Source organism: Typopeltis vanoorti, chromosome 4 (assembly GCF_054136105.1).
Source record: "Typopeltis vanoorti isolate ZY-2024b chromosome 4, IOZ_Tvanoo_1.0, whole genome shotgun sequence".
Lineage (NCBI taxonomy): Eukaryota > Metazoa > Arthropoda > Arachnida > Uropygi > Thelyphonidae > Typopeltis > Typopeltis vanoorti.
In genome coordinates this window covers 153479781-153489850 of record NC_143552.1, presented here as the reverse complement: position 1 = coordinate 153489850, position 10070 = coordinate 153479781, and the positions used below count along the sequence as shown (strand labels likewise).

At 37.4% G+C, this 10070-nt stretch overlaps 1 protein-coding gene across 1 annotated transcript in view; it reads right to left on the bottom strand.

Annotated features, from left to right (window-relative positions):
- Positions 1-693: 693 nt before the first annotated feature.
- LOC150107765 (beta-1,3-galactosyltransferase 6-like) overlaps positions 694-10070 on the bottom strand; it is a 58897-nt gene continuing 49520 nt past the window's right edge. Inside the window, exon 5 of the transcript XR_016548260.1 lies at positions 694-809. The gene's annotated coding sequence lies outside the window, so the exon portion shown is untranslated. The remainder of the gene's footprint in view (positions 810-10070) is intronic.

Sequence of the window (10070 nt, the reverse complement as noted above, 5' to 3'; positions counted from 1 at the left end):
ACACACATCCATCATTCTCGTCAAGTTTTGTCAATGGTAGTCTATAGGTGGCGGCACGACTTGTCCAATAAGTGTGATATTTCTAATTTCAATTAAGGGGATATTAAATCCCACATTGTTTTAAAATCGAATAAGAAACTCAGAGATTGGAATCTTTCTTTCCTGTTAATGACTAGGAATTCTTAGTTTAGAGTCGAGATGGCGGCAGCATTTAGATCTTTTCTGAATAATTAATTATATGCTGGTGTCCCCCTCGAACACACGCACGTTTTTTCTTGTCAATAAATGAGTATGGAAATTTTTAGTTTAGTCAAGAGATGGTGGCAGCATTTAGACATTTTCTGAATAATTAATTATATGGTGGTGTCCCTCAAACCACACTTTTTTTTTCGCACATTCATAACTCACCTGAATATTTTGATTTGTCTAAATTTAAGATCTTAAAGTTCAATAAATAAATAAATAAATAGTGTTTGTAAATTCATTGTGATTTCAAAAGTGATATTACTTAAAAATATGCATAACACATCAACGACACCATTTGTTCATTTAAGTTTACACATTTTATTTCACAGATATTATTTACAATGTTATCTTTCTGAATATAATATGCAGAAATAGGAATTTACAGACATCACCACTGCCTGTGGTGTTTTTCTTTTCGTAACATTTCTCTGATGAGACATGTGCGATGGGTGATATTGATACTGCTTTCCATACTAGTATACAAATTTCACAGGTCATTAACAAAAACAACAGTAGTATAAAAACAAGCAGCTGACGCTTTTGTGCTGGTTCTTGATTTTCACCTGCAAAGAAAAAAATCTTATTGTTAGTGATGGAAAAGTTAGTAGATTACTATAATCTTAATACAGTAGTTAGTTTTAGAAGTATCAAAGCTTTACAGAAACATACAAATTTGCCACATGAAACCGTGAAAAGTTGGTTAGCAACACAGCCTACTTATGTGAGACATAAACCCATTAGAAGAAAGTTTAAACGCAATCAAATCAAAGTCCCAGCACTTTTACACACTTTTCAATGTGATTTGGCAGATATGTCATCTCAAGCAAAAGAGAATGGAGGCGTGTGTTTCCTTCTTGTATAATTGTTTTTCCCGATTTGCGTGGGTTCGAACAGTGAAGAAGAAATAAGTAGACGTTGTTGTTAATGCTTTCGAGTCTATTTTTAAAGAAGAAGCGCCATGTTACATAAACACAGATCAAGGAAAACAGTTTTACAACAAGAAAGTTCGTGCATTGTTTAAGAACCATAATATTCATTTCTACAAGACCAGGATCGAAATGAAAGCACCCATTGCAGAAAGATTTATCAGAACATTGAAAATAAAGATCTACAAATGGATGACGTATACTAAAAATAAAAGTTATACGAACGTTTTGCCAACTCTTGTACATACTTATAATCTAACACCACACCGCACTATCGGTATGGCTCCTTCGGAAGTTAACCTTCACAACGAGGATCATGTTTGGGAATATTTGTACAGAACGCAAGAAGAGACTACCAAACCAAAATTTCATGTAGGTGATAGTGTGGTTTTAAGTGATGATACCCACAAATTTGGAAAAGGGTTTTGGAGTAACTGGACACAAGAATTGTTCACTATTGCTCAGGTTATTAATAGAAACCCTGTAGTATACAGAGTTCGTGGTCGGGACGGAGAGATAGTGGAGGGAACTTTCTATGAACCCCAACTGCAAACGGCTGATATACCCAATGAACTTCCAGAAGACGTGTATCTAATCGAACAAGTACTTAAGCAGCGCAAGCAGAAAGGAAAGCTTCAGTATTTTGTTAAGTGGCTCGGTTATCCCTCATCGTATAATTCTTGGGTTCGTAGCGAAGATGTTTTACTTAACCCTTCCCAGTAACGCCAGCATGAAAACGTTTCCTACCGACACGCAAATGAAATTTCAAGTGGAATTACCACACGAGATCAGACTTAAAGGTAAACGGGAAGTTGCTCTTGCCGAAATTCATCTTCCGGGAGAATTATTGACAGCGATTCCGGTTACGATGAGTTTCATATGATACGTGGAGTTGGAGGAGGAGTCAACACTATTGACAACATCACAGGAAATGTTTTCGAAAAGTCTAAAGAAGGATTTTACAAAGTATACAAGATTCCCCATGGCAGTTACAATTCACCCTCTGAACTTCTTCAAGCAGTGTTTGATGCGAGTTCTGTGATTACTGGAAAAAAAGAACCCAAACAACACCATTTCTCTGACAGTCCCAAAAGATTATAACTTGATGTTTCCAAAGGAGGCCCCGGGGTTGGGCCTTCTACTGGATTTTGATCAGATTGGTGTTAAACTGAAAAGTACAATCACTGGGAAATATCCAGTTGATAAAGAGGGGTGTAGCCGCATATTTTGTTTATTCTGATTTAATACAAGAACAGATAGTTGGTGATACATGTGCGCCATTGTTACGAGTTGTTCAGCGCAGCACCAAGTGTTCCTCCGTTTTTGCTCACCCCGATTATTATCCGTTACGAAAACAAACATTTCGGTTAATCAGCATTGAAATTCGTTATGACAGCAGCAAATTGTTTCACTTTCAAGACAATAGTTAAATTACACTTCCGACAAGTGAAGGATGACTGGTTATCTCAGATATTACACACTGCAAGCAGATGGGGGCTCAAGTATTTACGAGGCCCCCAATACAGCGTGGGTACGGATTATGTAGCATTTTCAGAAGTGCCTTCTCCTTTTTAAGTCCACTTTTAAAACCTGCAGCTCAGTATGTCGGTCATCAAGCCTTAAAAACCAGTCAGCATATTATAGGAGATATATTGAAAGGGGTACCTGTACGTCGAGCCTTTATAAACAGAGCATCAGAAGCTGGGAAAACCATTGTTGAAAAGCTCAAAGCCGATTACTTCAGAGAGGTAAAGGAAGTAAGAAGAAAACGAATACTAAAAAGTGCAAAAGAGATGACATCTTTTGCTGAGGCTATGATGTCAGAGTTAGATCTTTTTTCCCACCCTCGTGTCAACTTGGGTGTGGAAAGAAGTTCTTATGTCACCTACCAACCAATATCCAGTACTCACAGTGGAGGTTCCGTTGAATTTTGCATACCAGGCACATCTGAAGAATACTTGGATTTGGAAAAATCATACCTGCGCATCGCTGACAATGATAGTAAACCTATTGAAGATTTTTCAGTTGGTGTCGTGAACAATTTTTTCCATCCTCAGTTCAGTCAAATTGACTTTTTTCTCCAAGATAAACTAGTGAATGTGGCATCAGACACGTATTCTTATAGAGCTTATATTGAAAACCTGCTAAATTATGACAGAGATGCTAAAAACAGTCAACTGACAAATGAGCTGTTTGTTAAAGATGATGTGGCTAATGTTAGTGATATGTTTACCAAAAGTGAATATGGGATGCATAGACGACAAGCTAGAATTAACCAATCGAAAAGTGTCGAGATGCTTGGGCGAATACACGCTGACATCATGCATTAAGACCTGTACTTGATCATCGTTTCTGTCCGTGTTCGTTTGGTTCGCAGTTCTCTCGAATTTTGTTTACTGACTGCAAATGCTGATGCTAAGGCTTAAGTGCATATTGAAGAGGCTACACTTTATGTCCGCAAAGTCAAAATAAACCCAAAGATTCAACTGGCTCACCTGTCTGTGTTAGACAAGTCAAACATGGTATATCCCATCAATCGAGTGCAAGTGTCTTATTTATCGATTCCCAAGGGTATGTCAGATGCCACACGAGACGATCTGTATCTAGATGAAATACCATCTAGATTAATTATTGGACTGGACGCTAGTGATGAATTTAATTGATACTTTCAACAGAAATCCATTTAATTTTCATCATTTCAATCTCAATTTTCTTGTGGTGGCAGCTGACGGTATTCAGTATCCCTCGCAACCTTTGATTACGAACTTCAAAGAAAGGCATTACAGCAGATGTTACATGTCACTGTTCAGATCGCTAGGCAAATGGAACAGATATTGTGGTAATGACATTTCTTATGAGGAATACGTGGGAAATGGGGAAAAGGGAAATGTTCTCTATGGATTTGACTTATAGCCAGATCAAAATGCCGTTGGCCCCCCATGTCAGCCTGTTAAGAAGAGGAAGTGTGCGCCTCGAAGTTAAATTTGCTCAACCTCTTCCTGAAAACATCACAGTAGTTCTTTATGAAGAATTTGAGTCTACGTTATCCATAACAAAGGATCGTTCTGTGTTAATGGACCATGAACACTTAACAATTAGTAAGCATACTAGAGTTAGACCCTACCACAAGAAGAGTGGGTTTAGGAGTTTGTGCTCGTGATGAATTGCCACAACACCCGATGTTCGTCGTGAACACAGATCCGACATGGTTGCCAGGACAACATTGGCAAGCTATCTATATTATATTAAAGACAAACACTGCGATTTTTTCGATAGCTTCGGTCGTCCATCCGAAAGCGATATTGTTAACTTTCTGAATATCAACACTAATATATGGCATTATAATAGTGTACCTGTACAAGCTAAGGATTCTGTCATGTGTGGTTTGCACTGTGTATATTTTTTAATATTGAGAAGTTATGGTCTTTGTATGCAAAATATTAGAAAATGTTATTCTAATGATTTGTGGTTAAATGATATTGTAGTCACTCATGCTGTAACAGGTCATTTACTGAAAAATAAAAAAAAAAAAAAATAATTGTTTTTCAGTTACCATTTTTTCCACACCAGTTTCTTATTCCCACAAGCTTTCGGGGAGATAAAAAGACGAAATTGGTACTGGTTCTTCGAGCACTCTTGCAGACGGGGAGTGGACTGGAAGCATTTTTCCTCACTGGGACTGGCTGATGTTGATGACTGACGGGAAAGGGTCGGGTATTCGGTTGGATCAGTGTAGGTTCCAGATGTGACAGTCTATGTTCCTGTTGCTCTCCTTCTGTGTGAGCCAATTGGTTTTTCAAACCTAAATAGTTCTGCAGAACTTTTAAGTATGCTTTTACTTTTTCTTCTGGATTTTGATTTCCCATTTTTAAAATGGCACTCATCTTATCAAGTGTGTACAGTTCACCCTCCTTTGGTGATTGGAGGAGTGTAAAATTTTTAAACATACGATTCATTTTCTAATAAGTAAACTCAATAAAGAACAACGATACTGCCTAATAATGGCAACAGTGCTCCCCCGTGCTGTAAAACCAGTTTTCTTCTAGTAATGAAGGGAAGCGATTTGTTGCTTAGTGCCCTTATAATTTTTTTTTTCCCTTCGTAGGCATGACTTCTGGTGATTATTTAGTGGAATATCACCAGAGATAACATTTTTGCAGATTTCACAGAGCGTCGTGATTTGGCTGGAGGTGCATTGTTTTAGAGCATCATTTGCTTGTTTGGGAGAGGAATGAGATAAGCACTTGATGAGATATTCATATCGTTTGAGTCTATCAGCCATTCGGGAATAAACACCGTGTTGGGTTCTTCTCCCGGCAAGATCCGCGACCGTAAGCGTAAAATATCAGGAGTTTCCTGTCTAAAGTCTAAAACTAAATATGAAGTTTTTCCACTTGGTTATACTATAAATTAAAGATGGCAAGAAATTGTATTCTTGGTTTAATAATTTATTTGTGAAGTAACTTCACAACTGGGCAACTCTTATACAGAGGCTAATGACTTCACATCACTTGTTTTAATATCCCATAATGCAAAGCGGACATGTATAATGCTATGAATTATGGGAAGGTCACTACCTAGAACAGTTTTACCTTTTTTGAGATCTCATCATTGTGAGCCAGACTCAATAGTGATACAAGGTTGAAGTATGGAGAAGTCATATTTCCACATACAAGTAGCCAAAAGGTGTCACACCTTATTACTAAAATATTCTGGTTTAGAGACAGATGTTGAAAGTATAGTATAACTAAGTGGAAAAACTTTCAACACCTATCTCTAAATCCAGACTATTTTAGTAATAAGGTGTAACACCTTTTAGCTATTCACTTGCCTTATGGATACCTTCACAAACACATTCACCTGCACCCCCCCCCACACACATATATTGCTTAAGTTTTCCTGAATTTGCACTTTAGCATGCTTGGTGAACAAAGCTCTCTCTAGACACCTAACACCAAAACCGTTTAGATGCAATCTGTCAGCTTTATACAAATTCTTCTGTCAAACACAGGCCATAGGTGCACAAAATCTACATCATTCCTTCTGCACACCCTGCATATGTTGATTCATTTTCCATCCTCCTTAATTCGCTTCTATCACAACATGGTAGGAGACTTACAATCTTCACCTCCTCGCTCTTCGTTTTTGCTTCATCCAACAACTCCTTCACATCTTCCCTCATAAAAAACTCCTCACTTCTTAGATCATTAGTGCCAACCAAGACAATTAATTCTTTCATCTTATCCTTTTGCATCCAGAAGGCATGACTAATACTAATTTTTGCACCAGGGAAACACTCTTTTGTCATACCTTTAAGTGCTCCTCTAATTATACATTATCTATTCATAATTTTCTCCTTGCCTTGTTTTCTCGTTTGTTGACATAATCTTGATTTTTACATTGGACCACTTGCTTCTTTTTCTTTACAACCCTGCTAATCTCTTGCCACTTCTGTAACTTTTCAATTTTGAGCTTTGTCTTGAGAAGGACATGCAAGCATGCTATTTCCTTATTTAGGTCTATTTTGTTCTGTATTTCAACTGCCACATCTTCAATATTAATTCGAATATTAATGTTGTCTATTTCACTGTGGATACTACTCTACTAACATTCGCTTCAATTCTTGCCACCTAACTGGCACTGACTGTTGAAACTTTACACTCGACTAGCCTTTTTGAAACGATGTAGAGACAGCAACTTAATACCCAACTGCATTAAACTAAAGAAAAAGTTTAAATCAGCTAAAGCACTCCATATCTATGCCCAGTTGGAAAAAGCTTTGTTAAGAGAACAGATCCACAAGGCACGAAAAAACCTAGCATCTACCTAAGCCAAACAAAGTTCTACAACTTAAATTAGAGCTATCCGACTACGTTAATCCCAAAATTCGGGACAATTTTGACAGGATCACAGACGACTCAGCCAAACACCTATTACTGAAAAACAAGGAAAAATTAATAATGACGTTTCAAGCACTACAACAACATGAAAGCACAAGACAATCAGGATGCCATAACGAAAGGAGCAGCAAATCACCCACAAACGAAGCTAGGAGCAACCAACCACCATAGGACCATGGCTTGGTTATCAACCAATCAAACTACAATCTCACCCAAGGTGAACTCTCACTGCTGGAGAAAGGTCTAAACTACGCTATTGCGGCGAGGTCAGTAAACAAACTTGATATCATTTATCATATCGAGAGAGAGGTTTAAGATCCCTCCTTGCCAATCTAGCTGATATAATATGCATGGAAACATCCTGTATACTAAATTCAAACAAAAAACTAAGCAGCAACATAAACAAAACGGAAAAACAGGCCTTAAATCCTTAAAAAATAACCAGGACATTATATTCACAAAAGCAGATAAAGGGAATGCCTCTGTCGTTGGTATCAGACCACAACACCTACCCAAATGGTAAACTACAACCCCACAAAACGTATCAAAAAGAAAACAACTGAATTAATTAAATCCCTTAATACATGGCCGGAAGAAACAACAAAAAACCTAATACCTCATTATGCCCGTGCACCCAGAATTTATGGCCTTCCAAAAATACACAAAACAGACACACCACTACGTCCAATTGTTGAAGGAATCGACAGCCCAAATTACCACTTAGCCAAAAAATTAGCGGCCACACTCAAGGAATTGGTAGGTCAGTCCCCCTTCCTACATAAAAAATACACATTTCATAAACAAAATTAAAAACATTACACTCAACGACCAAGATTTATTAGTCAGCTTTGACATAACTTCCCTTTTCACCAATGTCTCAATCAATGATACTATCTTACTCCTACAGAACATATTTCCACACGACATCACGGCCCTCTTTGCCCACGTACTCCACTCCGGATATTTCGTGCGGCAAAACAATTTTTATCTTCAAAAAGAGTGTACAGCCATGGGCTCACCACTTTCCCCCCAATCGCTAACTTTTATATGGAAGACTTTGAGCAATGAGCTCTAGAGTCAGCGTGCCTAAAGCCCAAAATCTGGCTCAGATATGTCGATGATATTTTTGCCATTTGGCCCCACAGCCACAAAGCACTAAATACATTCCTTAGCCACCTGAACAAACAACACAAACGTATCCTATCAAATGCTGCAGCATTTGATATGATACTACATGAATTGCTATTGCATAAACTAAAGAATATGGGTTTGAAAGCAACTCTTGACTTGAATAAGTAGATTCTTGACAGACAGGTATCAAAAATTGGTATATGGTTGGTGTGAATCTGCCAGATTTAAGGTGACCAGTGATATGTTTCAAGGATCAGTGCTTAGATCACTGTTGTTCAAATTTATACATTAATGATATTAGAAAGGATCTAACAGAAGCTGTTCAATTGTCTGCTGATGATACAAAGATAGTCGGGGTAATCAAGGATGCTACTGATATAGAGTACTTAACAGAATGATATGAATAGTCTGGAACAATGGGCAAATGATAATGTGCAGTTCAGTGTTAGTAAGTGTAAGGTTATGCACTTTGGCATGATGAGATTTCCAGCAACATACTATATTAGTGGAGTTGCACTACAAAAAAATGATGAGGTTGGGGATCTTGCCATTATGGTGAATAGGAATTCATCATCATCATCAAATTCCTGATATGATAGTATTACATGAAAAATTTACATTATTACTAACTTCCTATCTACAATTTTCCTCCAAATCAGTCTGTTAAATGTCAAGACTTTAATATTATCAGCTCTTATATTTCAGTCTTCTAAAGCACTTTTTACTGTATCAATCCACTGTGAACAGAAATTTGAAATCCAAAAAAGTCACATAGCTAAAATTGCAAATACAACTCTGAGAATAATTGTGATATTGAAACGACCCTTAACATATAAGGATGAGGAGGTCATGTGGCCTCTTTACAAGGCCTTGATAAGATCGCAACTGGACTAATGTGTGCAGATTTGGTCTCCTGGGTTCAGAGGGGATAAAGAAGGTGTAGAAAAGGCAAAAAGAAGAATTACAAAGATTATGGAATTTAGATTATGAGGGCAGATTGAGAGTATGTAGACTATTGACTAGTTAACAGGAGAAAGAGAGGGTGATCGATAGTTCTATAAACTTCTGAATTGGTGTTATAGGATATCATCCGATGAAATTTTTCATTATATGGAATGTGGGGAGAAAACTTGGGACATCCATGAAAATTAAGTTTCGTCAAGGTTAAGAAAGGGATAAGAGCTAGATTTTTCTCTCACAGAACAGTGTGATGGTACAGGTTGTCCCATGAAGTGGTAAGTGCATCTAGTGTGAATGAGTTTAAAAGAAGGTATAACAACTAGTTTGGGTGACATGTTTGATAAGTGCTGGACTTCCTGGAGGTCTCAGATAATAATAATATTAAACTGCAAGCAACTGGAGAAGCGATTAGCAACTAATGCAGCAGAAAAGAGAAAAAAAGAAAGGATAACAGAGCTTGAGAATGAGATGGTATAGTAATGATTCCATGATCAGGGGAATACATGAGTGTGACAAAATGATATTTTCTAGGAACAAGGATAAAATATGTGAGTAATGCTGGGAAAGTGAATGTCTGTTTGTTTTAGCAAATGATTTGAAAGGTGATAAAAGGCAGGATGACAAGAGATATGAAAGAGCAATAAGCTAAGAATGAGAAGGGCTGTGACAACAATGAGTTAATGCATAGGTTATGTAGAAGGAATGCCATATGGTTTGAAAATGTATGCCGTGAAGATGAGGGGTGAAGTGACTTATATAGAATGATATCCTGCACTTTGATGTCTGTAGAAAGTGTTGATCAGCAAGAAAATGGATGTGCAGAATCAAAAAAAAAAAAAAATCAGGACTATTCGGACTGAAAGGTGCATGTGTCCACACACATGCCAGGCACCCTTAAAATGAGCAA